The 10656-nt window shown below is 43.9% G+C and overlaps 1 protein-coding gene across 1 annotated transcript in view; it reads right to left on the reverse strand.

Moving 5' to 3' along the window:
• Nucleotides 1–9550, reverse strand: part of plxnb2b (plexin b2b) — a 224437-nt gene extending 214887 nt beyond the window's left edge. The window contains exon 1 of the mRNA XM_080437931.1: nucleotides 9412–9550. The gene's annotated coding sequence lies outside the window, so the exon portion shown is untranslated. The remainder of the gene's footprint in view (nucleotides 1–9411) is intronic.
• Nucleotides 9551–10656: the final 1106 nt, after the last annotated feature.

A 10656-nucleotide genomic window follows, 5' to 3' on the forward strand; every position in this document is an offset into this window, starting at 1 on the left:
AGTATTTTTGACATTAACCTGGGCAGATTGCTCGGTTATTTTTTTATTTTTGTAGAGACCTGTTCTCACACCAGGTTACATTTGGCTACAGTGCCATTTGGAAAAAGAGACAGTAAATATAATAGCGATGAAGTGCATGAATGAGGAACAAGGAGCTGAAAAAAGGCTGCAACTGTTTTTGTTTTGTTCACAGCACAGATGAATGGCTTACATTTTGGCTACACTGCCAACAAAAGACTATTGCACTGTAGTTAACCCATTAAGACCTGGAACTGTGTCATTTTTAGATTTGAGCTAAAAAGCATTATTTTACACTTTGGGCTATTCAAAAATAGCAGATATACAAGCTCATAGCGCGGCACCGAGTGCCGCGCTACGAGCTTGTAGATCTGCTATTTATGAAAAATCGTGAAAATGTGTGCAAATCTTTGAATATGTATATTTTTAAAGCGAACATTTTTAACTCAAATCTTTGCTTCTGGGTCCCTGGAACAAAATGTTTTGATGGGGGTCCGTGGCCAAATACATATCATTTTGGGGGTCCTTGACATGAAAAAGATTGAGCACCACTGACATAGAAACATAGGTTTTTCAGAAAACTGTTGAGATTTAGGAGACATGTAGAATCGGCTTCAGGTCTCAATGGGTTAAATAAAACTGATGTAATGTGATGCATTTTATATGTGACTTTGTTATGGTCCAAAGGTACACAGTATGAAAGGAGATGCAGTCGGCCCCCCCTAAGGTATTTTCATATTTCATAAATATTGGCCCCCTTTGAAGAAAGCTTGGACAATTTACAATGTAGCCATTTAGAAGACGCTCTTAATCCAGACAGAGTGATTTACAGTAAGCAAGGTAAAACACGAGGTAATGCTTCAAATGAATAGAAAGAAGGTCTACAAATGAACCTGGCATCTGTCTACATAACATGCTATCTAAAATACATTTTAGCCTTTGCATAAGCCTGCAAGGTCGTCAAGGCTAGGGCTCTGAAGAGGTCAGAACAACCCTGACCGCTTAGCCATCAGCCTTCCAACCAGTGATTCTCATTTTTTTCTCTTTCTAGAACCAGTTTGTTTATGCACGGGGGTGCGTTAACATGGGCTGTTCGTTAACTATGAGAGTGCACAAAATGGAACCAAATGGAACAGACCTACACACCTGTAAAAGGTCCATTTTTGGTTCATAAACTATCAATAATTTAGCTGGGGACCCCCTGGAACCCCCTCAAGGAGCCCTGGGGGTCCCCGCCCGGACGCCACTTTGAGAACACTCTAGTCTCTAGTCAGCATGCATTTCACCTGCCTGACTATAGGCAGCATGTATCAGTCTTTGGCTTTGAGTAGCCACGTCTCTCTCCCCGCACAAACTATTTTCCTCGGATATGTGCACCTATTGTGCATGTATTTCTGATTCACAATTTTTTTGACAAGTGCGTATGCCTGCCTGCTAAGTGGTTTGTGGCTTTAATCTTTCAATGATAACAAAATGATAAATCTGACACTTCAAAGTGAGGAGAGAGATGGGCTGAACAGCGTGTGCGTGTGCACGTGTGCCTGCGCGTTTAATTTAAAATGCTTTTGTGATACTACCATGGACTACAATTGTGCCGTCAACTTGCGTGACATCTACCAAAAACTCATTACTGAAATAGGTGCGACTTTTGTTCAGTAAAATTACTACATTGTGATACAATATATAATGTTACTGTAATGATAGGAGGCTTTGGCCATGACGTAAAGCCCAGCTCTTGCTCTTGGTACAACAATGGCCAGACATTTAGAGTGTTTTTGACAATGTTGAGCAAGAATCTAAAAAGATGATCAGTGACGACCTGGCATTACAATTATGTTGAATATAACTCTACGCAAAGATGGGTATGTATGAAAAGGAACCTTGACATGAGAAAGTGCATATCTACACATACCAGTGGTGTACGCAGATTTTCATGGAGATTGACAAAGATTTGTGTGGAGAGATTCAACAGGTGGTGTTCTGAATTTGAAATAGAATGTCATAGAAACATGAATGTGTACGTGCATTTTAAATTGGGTGTGTTCTGTTCAAGATCAAATAACATTTCAATACTTTATTGCCCATAATTTGTATATGAAGTTTAAATTTCTCTTCGGTTCGATGCATCTTTTCCCTACGATGTAAATCATTATGAATTAATGTGCCGATACGTTTCTCACAAAAACATCTGGGCATCTCCATCTCCCTGGACGTTGGTGACTATACTTGTTTTTACATTTTTATCCCGCAACTTTGTAACCCATTTTTAACCCAGTGCCAATGCCTAAGCCTGTAATCCTGGGCGCTACTCTCCCTCTTCCAGCCTGGGGAGAGCCCCAAAAATGAGCTCATGCTTCCTTCAACGCATGAGGAGTGAGCAGGCCGCTTCTTATCACCTGACAGAGGGGAGTTTCCCCGGTAGGAAGTAGCGCGTGGAAGGAGCACGTTATTCCAACCAGTTCCTTTCCCCTCCATCAGGCGCCCCGGCTGACCAGGGGGAGGCAGTATAGAGACCAGGATTACTGCATGTTTTTTTGTGAGGGTACCTACCCTAGGGGACACGGGGAGAACATGAAAACTCCACACAGAGAGGCCCTTTCACCAACCCTACCTAGGGTATGGGCACTGATGACGCGGAAGAGAGAAATCGCCCCCCCAGCGCCCACAGCATCCCCGGCGGGAATCGAAACCAGGAGCTGTGAGGCGACACGACAGCGCTACCGACTGTGCCACCGCCGTGGCCCCTGAAGATGCTATACTGACAGCTAACTGTTTGGACCAGGATACCAGGCACGTGCTGGTCCAGTGGAGAGAGCACTGCAGTGCCAAATCACAACAAGTTCTCTAAAGAGAGTTTACATATAGAGCAGACGTTTCCCGCCCCATAGAAAGCATTTGGCGACCGTGGTATGGAAAAACTCCCCTTCAACAGGAAGGAACTAACTTCGAGTAGAACCAGCCTCTAGGGTGGGCGGCCATCTGCCTTGACCGTGTCGGGATGAAAGAGTGAGGGGGGGAGAGATGGAAAGAGAGAGAGAGAGAGAGAGAGAGAGAGAGAGAGACCAGATGGACAGCAGCAGCAAAAGAATAACAACAACAATGGAACACCAGAGGCAGATAACTCATAATCCATACACATATTCCTGTTGTGGTACACGTACTGTGTTTATCAGTCCACTCTCTCCTCCTCCAGTGGCTGTGAAACTTGCCTTATGGGCACTTATTCACTTTCTGACCTCCCTTTGAAGTCCCAACACTGTTTACTTCTTCCTTCTGTGTTGCTCTGAAACAATGCTATAGCATAGATACAGTATACAGTATACAGTTACAGTACGAGCCAATTACTCCCACTCCCTTTTTCTTCTAGGTTGCCACACTATTGTCTTTTGCTTGCTACTGTACCTCTTCAACTAACCAGATGTATTGGTAGGCAGAGATCTCTGATCGTCTGGCTATGCGAGACCACCACCAATGCAGAGGCAGATGCTATACCCTGTTGGGCAGAAACCTCATATCTCCATATTTTTAGTGTTCTTTCATAAATTAACGTCCTACTTGATCATACTACAGCGTCACACAAAAGCTGTAGTATAGTATGCTGCTTTTGATACTTTTGAATTTGACTCCTGAAAAGGAACGATATATATATATAAGTAACGACGATATATATTTTACCCACTTTCAACCAGCGTCATGTCATAATAAAGCTAACATTTTCATTTTTCTTACCCCCCCGCCACAAGCTACAAGCTCACAACGATGCGTCGAGAGCCTGCCTTGTAGACTGGCTATTTTCGCTGCTGTGAATAATATAGGTTGTGCCTTGAGATTTTGTCATGCCCAGTGGTGTGTGCATTGAGCCTTGGGCACCGAAACTTTGAAAACCACTGAGCTAATCACACGGCAGGTAGATCTGCTGGAGGGGACGCAAGCTTTCCATCCAGCTTTCCCTCGCCTTAACAGTTTTTACAAATTCTCAAATGCTCAAACGCAATACCTTGCTTTGGTGTTGATTAATTTTTGATGCTTGGAATTGAATTATACATTTAGTGCCTGAGAGGAAAGGAAACAAGCTATATATATATTCTGCAGCTTATAATCCAAATGAAATAAACAGACAGACAAACAAACACACAGGCAAAGGAGTTTTTCCCCAATCTAAATTACACACATAATATTTTCTGTGCTTATCATAGCCCCGCAGTTTAATTCAGATTACAATGGTGGCGTCTCCCATGGGCTCATTGTCTCCTCTCCTCATCTTTGACGAACCATTGTGGCAATTTCAGGCACACTAGTTTCCACAGATCACAGGCATTAACGTCGGGATCGTCACTTTGATTTAGCGTGACGAATGAATTATTCACTCCCTCGTCTTCGGGGATGCATTCTTAAATTCTGAGTCATTTTGGATATCATAAAGAAGACTTTTGATGTCGGACAGCTTTCTCCCCACTTGACGAACCTGAACCGACTTCAAACGTGTCACACTTAGGCCAACGCCTCGAGCAAACTTCTTGAACAAACGTGAAGGCTGTTCGGAACATTATTCGACACCAACGTTTCCCTTTAGAATAGTAAGCACTTTCAACCTGGTGACCGTATTTTGGGCAAGTCAGTTGGTAACATTTTTGCCATTCATGAAAAAAAAGAAACAAAAAGGAATTAAAATCTAAGAACAAGAGAAAGAAATTGACAATAAACAAGCTTGGCAATAGAAGCGTAAAATAGGGCTTGAGTGGTTAACCACTATACTTCATTGACTGGGGTCCCCCAGGGGTCTATACTTGGTGCCCTCCTTTTTTCTATCCACAGCTAATCTCTTCACTGAAAATAATCAATCTATAAGCATCACAACTCATCGCGACGTGTTGTGAGCTTGTTGCAGAACTGCTATTATCGTCGAATGTTTGCAAATTATATCTCCAGGAGTGTCCAACAGCCAACACAAACATTGTTGGCTACATTCTTCAAATTTGCAGGTCAGACTCAACTAGTACTTTCACACAAGATTGCAGGGTGCCAACAACCTGTAATGACAATAAAATGTGCTCCGTGTCACGGCTTGAAACAGAGGAAAGCGATGGTCACCAGCAAATTTAGCAAACCGCACCAACCACAACGCACTGTGAGCTTGCAGATCGGTTATTTTCAAATAGTGCTCATGTGGCCTAGTCGCTTCTTTTGGGCTTGTTTTCACAGACCTGGTTGCTTGTTTATCTCGCTAAACATGTCGACGAGTACGCCGTTTGAAGGCCAATACATACTACTTCCGACATTGGAAAATCTCCCGACTCGGAAAGGCTTTCCGAACTATAGTCAGGACACTTGGAAGGTGCACGGGTTCCGAGGAGTTCTGGCCTGGGACCACCATTCCGAAGCTCGGAATGATGTAAATGTGTAGTTATATTGCCTTCCTTTCCGAAGAAAAGTTCGGAAGGTCGGAGGGAGTATGGACCGCGCTTTAGTTGGCAAGCCATGGTGGACGGAAAAGTGTATCACCCGTTTTCCAACTTGCAGATAATACTTGACAATGACATGCGTTTTAGGCTAGTTAACATTAGCAGGCTAGCTACAGTAGCTACATAATGTAAACAGACTGGCTGCAAGCGGGGACACGCGTCACTTCCACCCAGCCGAAGGGAGGATGGCGTAGGCCCCACAATGGGGGTGTGGTTTGCGGAGTTAGCCCGGTGGCGAAAGGCATACACATGCCTTCACACATCCTACTGTATAAACCAACCTAAGACAAACACCTGCCAAAAAGAAGACCCTTTGTTCACCCTCACACATCCTAATTCATTCATCCCCAAAGTACCCATTTGCTCCGGTGCTCTGCCAACGTAAAGCCTCACGAGGAGAGATGACTGACACCTCCTAATCCTCGTAGAAGCCGAAAAAAGCATGTCATTACCATGACATTTACACTGTCTTCTGGTGCGCAAGGCAAAGAAAAAAACGAAAACGAAAAGGAAGAAAGAAAGAAAGGAAAAAACATGAACACGGAGGGAGAGATACGTGAAACATTAACCCATTAAGACTTGAGGCCGATTCTACATGTCTCCTAAATCCCAACAGTATTCTGAAAAACGTTTCTATATCAGTGGAGCTCAATCTTTTTCTTGTCAAGGACCCCCAAAATTGTATGTATTTGGCCGCGGACCCCCATCTCAAAATATTTTGTTCCAGGGACCCTCAGAAGCAAAGATTTGAGTTAAAATTTTTCGCTTTAAAAAATATAAATATTCAACGATTTTCACGCATTTTCACGATTTTTCAAAAATTGCCAAAGTGTAAAATAATACTTTTTAGCTCTAATCTAAAAATGACACAGATGCGTTCCAGGTCTTAATGGGTTAAGATGCAAGAGAGAGGGGGAGAAAAAAAGGCATTTGAATGTTTTATGCGTTGTTTTTGGAGTCACCATTGCAGCTCAAGTATTTGGATCTGAAGCTGCAATCCGCCCAAATTTTCCATCCCTCAGTGCAGGCTTGGAACAGCCTCCCGGGGTAGCCTACATTCCTATTGGGCCACATATTGTGTAGTGGCTTTATACCAGCAGAGAGAGAGAGGGCAGGGGACAGATTTTGGTGTTGCAAAGTGGAGCACAGAGCAGGATCCAAGTACTCAGATATTTTACTTAAGTAAAAGTAGCCATACCACAATATACACATACTCTTGTTACAAGTAAAAGGCCTGTGTTCAAAATGTTACTTGAGGAAAAGTACAAAAGTATTGGCATCAAAATATACTTAAAGTATCAAAAGTAAAAGTACTAAAATGTTTGAAAATAGCAGATCTACAAGCTCACAACGCGTTGTGAGCTTGTAGATTGGCTATTTTCGAATAGCCTAGGTATACAATATGGCTGAAGTGGTTAATGTATGTTTTATAATATAATAATTTATATCTGCAAAGTAACTAAAGCTTTTAAATAATTGTAGTGGAGTAAAAGTACAATATTTGCCTCTGAGATGTAGTGGAGTAGAAGTAAAAGTACAGAAAATTTAAAATACTCCAGTAAAGCAAAAAATAACTCAAGTACAGTACTTGAGTAAATGTACTTTACACCACTGCCTAAGAGTGCAGCTGATTATGAAGAAGATGGAGAATCTGAACTGTCGTTTGGTATGTGTATAAAGCCCTCAGCGGATGCATTTTTGGTAACGAACACGCAAGACCGGTTGTTTTTTGTTTTGTGGTGACTTTGGCTTTTCAAAGAAGACAGCCCGGAAAACACTGACAAGATCAGGAGGAGGCGATGAACAGCGGGCCCAAATCCAAACACACAACAGAATAATGAGGGCAGCACACTGGTAATGCGCTCCACTTGTTTAATGCCGATTCAACGTTTCGGTCAAAATGATCTTCTTCGGGAGCTGAATTTTCTTCAGGGAAAAGGAACTGGAAGAAGATCCTGTCTAAGCGTTGAATCGGCAATAAACGACTGGACCTTATTATTCTATTTGTGTTGATCTTCTGGACCTGGAGACTGACACGTCTCTCTTACCAGCATCCAAACACGCCTCATTAAACCCAATGAAAATACTGAATAATGAGTACTGTGGTCCTCCCCCCTCCCCCCCTCCCCCCTCCCCCCACTGTGACCTGTAATGAATTTCAGAAGTCAACAACAGCTGTCTGTATAAGAACCGGAATAGCCACACGGGTAATTGCTATAGGAATCTTCACTCCGTGAGCTCAGTGGGCGAATTCAACAATTTACAAACCCTTTACAAGTCTCTGAACTTTTTAGTGGTCTACGGATAAAGTTTTGACAGAAAAATATGTTACCCTAACTTAACTCTTTAAGACCGGGAACGCATCTCTGTCATTGTCAGATTTCTTTGGGCTATTCAAAAATAGCAGATCTACAAGCTCGTAGCGCGGCACTTGAAAAATCGTGAAAATGTGCGCAAATCTTTGAATATATATATTTTTAAAGCAAACATTTTTGACTCTCTTACAACTTCTGGGGGTCCCTGGAACAAAATATTTTGAGATGGGGGTCCACGGCCATATCATTTTTGAGAACCACTGATATTATAGCAAATATGTTTTTTCAAAAAACTGTTAGGATTTAGAAGACACTTGTAGAATCCCCCAGAAGCAAAGATTTGAGTTACAAATGTTCGCTTTAAAAATACATATACCCAAAGATTTGCACACATTTTTCAAAAAATTGCAGATTGAGTACCGCGCTACGAGCTTGTATATCTGCTATTTTTGAATAGCCCAAAGAAATCTTAAAAATGACACAGAAGCGTTCCCGGTCTCAATGGGTTAAGAGTGTATGCCAAGAGTTTACCTAACTATAATTGGACTATTGTTTCCAGCTGCCATATCCCACGTTTTATCTGCTCGATGGCCAAGCAACCGCTTCGGTTGCTTTGAGCACGATGACAAAACGGGTACTTATTGGTGTGGCATGAGGAAATAGGAAAGGGGGAGGTTGAACCTCGCCTCTGTATCTCCCAGGTGGGACAGGTCATCTATCTACCAGGTATAGGAGCACAGCCTCCAAACGCTGGCCCCCCCCCCCCCCACTTCTTCTTTCTTTCCCTCCCCTGAGCATTGCCACTCGCTGCCTCCAGAAGTGACAGCCAAACAATGGGTGCCAGTTCTGCTTTTAACGAGGAGAAAACAGGAGCACGGCTAATTAAAGATGCCCCGGCCTGGTCCCCGTCTATCTCTCCACCTCCCCCTCCCGTTAACCCAGAACTGTGTGGTATGGTACAGCATGGCCCGGTGCTGAGACTGTCAGGCCCGTCGTAAGAGTGATTTTTCCTGGGCCCTATAGCCAGTGGGGGAGCGTGGAAATTGCCCAAATCACACCGTGGCGAGAGAGAGGAGTGTGAGAGGGAAGGTAGGTGGCACAAGCCACGGAGAGAGTGAGGCAATGACAGGCTAGGAAACAGACAAACGAGAGAGAGAGAGAGAGAGAGAGAGAGAGAGAGAGAGAGAGAGAGAGAGAGAGAGAGAGAGAGAGAGAGAGAGAGAGAGAGAGAGAGAGAGAGACACACAGAGAGAGAGACAGAGAGACAGGGAGAGAGAGACACAGCGACAGAGAGAGAGACACAGAGAGACACACAGAGAGAGAGACAGAGAGAGAGACAGAGAGAGAGAGAGAGAGAGAGAGAGAGAGAGAGAGAGACAGAGAGACAGAGAGAAAATGAAAGCACCAAGAGATAAGACTCAGTAAGAACACATGTCAAAGGACATGCAGAATTGGTGAGGCAAGAAAAAGAAATGCAGCTCTGGAATTGTTGGGATCCTGAGGCATTCTAAGGCTTTTTTACATAGTGGAAATAAGTAACAAGAGAACAGCAAACCGAAAAAACAAAATGAGTCTGAAAGAGAGAGAGAGAGAGAGAGAGAGATGGTGGTACTCACTAGGGAAGGGGAGAGGCAGGCGGGAGCGTTTTTGCGAGCGTCTTGGCTGCTGGAGTGGAACCGAGATGGGCGCGGCGGCGGCGGCAACACAGCGGGCCCTCGCCGGACACTTCAATCACAGGCAGCCGGAGGATCCCCGGGCAAACTTGGCCAATTAGCCGCACACTGGCGCTGGCCCCCAGCGTCATTAAAGGGCCCGCGCTCTGTGAACCGGAGGAGAGAGAGAGCAGAGAGGGCGAGAGAGGAAAAAGAGGTCAGAGCCAAGACAGATTTATGCTACACACACACACACACACACAGCGAGACACACACAATTATGCACCTGGATAGAAGGCTTCTTAAAAAAAATGAAATTAGGGTTGTTGAACACGTTTGTCTCGTGCACCGATTACACACTTTGTCCAACACACACACACACACACACACACACACACACACACACACACACACACACACACACACACACACACACACACACACACACACACACACACACACACACACACACACACACACACACACACACACACACACACACACACACACACACACACACACACACACACACACTTCGATTGACAGCAACAGGTGGGATGGCATGCAGCCACCGCAATTACCAGACGGAGCCGGTGTGCTTCTCCCTGACACTAGACAAAGAGAGATCAGAAGAGAGATCAGAGCTGGGGGAGGGGGGGGGGGGTGCAAGAGAGAGGAGGGAAGAGGCCGTGGTGTAAAGTCAGCCTGGTTCCAGACGAATCTGCCATTGCAAAAAAACAATTGCCCTCAGCAGATTAGGTCTGGCCCCTCTCAATAGAGATTGTATTTATCTGCCTCCGAAGTTGTGAGGGACCAATCAGGGACCTGTATGCAAATATGGGGGCGGGTTTATCACCAGGGACATTTTTTGGAATTTGCCCCTCGGAAATGCAGGTTCCACACAAAGATTCCAGACTAATATCCATGCAGTGATATTAGTCTGGCCATGCCAGGCTAGTGTAAAGTAACTAAGTACATGTACTCAAGTACTGTACTTAAGTACAGTTTTGAGGTATTTTTTTACTTTACTGGAATATTTCCAGTTTTCAATACTTTTACTTCTACTCCGCTACATCTCAGAGGCAAATATTGTACTTTTACTCCATTTATTTGACAGCTTTAGTTACTAGTTACTTTGCAGATATCAATTATTACATTATAAAACATACATTAACCACTTTAGCCCTATTTTATACCTAGGCTATTTGA

This window comes from Gymnoscopelus braueri, assembly GCF_963280865.1.
Source record: "Gymnoscopelus braueri genome assembly, chromosome: 9".
Taxonomy (NCBI): Eukaryota; Metazoa; Chordata; class Actinopteri; order Myctophiformes; family Myctophidae; genus Gymnoscopelus; species Gymnoscopelus braueri.